The sequence below is a fragment of the Wasmannia auropunctata genome, unplaced genomic scaffold (assembly GCF_000956235.1).
Source record: "Wasmannia auropunctata unplaced genomic scaffold, wasmannia.A_1.0 LD336703.1, whole genome shotgun sequence".
NCBI lineage: Eukaryota > Metazoa > Arthropoda > Insecta > Hymenoptera > Formicidae > Wasmannia > Wasmannia auropunctata.
Window position 1 is genome coordinate 1 of NW_012026187.1, and position 382 is coordinate 382.

Below are 382 nucleotides of genomic sequence, written 5' to 3' on the forward strand. Positions count from 1 at the left end.
TATTCGAACTGCTCACTGACATCGATATGGTCTTGTTTATCGAGCGCGGTATACGCGGTGGCCTCAGCCTCAGTCAATGTTCCAACAGATACGCGCGGGCCAAACAATAAGTACATGTCTTCTTACGACTCGTCAAAACCGTCGTACGTACCTAATGTACTACGACGTGAACATTTGACGGCTGGGCGATGTGTCAGCCGTTGCCCTACGCCGACTTTCGATGGGTCGACGATGCCGAGAACTTTGACTGGGGCGCGATCGCTTCGGATTCGCCCACGGGGTATATACTAGAGGTCGATCTAGAGTATCCTCAATATCTACACGATCGGCACACTGACCTACCTTTCTGCCCGACGCGTGATAAACCGCCCGGCACGCGGCA

General features: G+C 53.4%; 1 pseudogene; it reads left to right on the plus strand.

The window, feature by feature from the left end:
* Positions 1–26: 26 nt before the first annotated feature.
* LOC105451751 lies at positions 27–372 on the plus strand (annotated as a pseudogene).
* Positions 373–382: the final 10 nt, after the last annotated feature.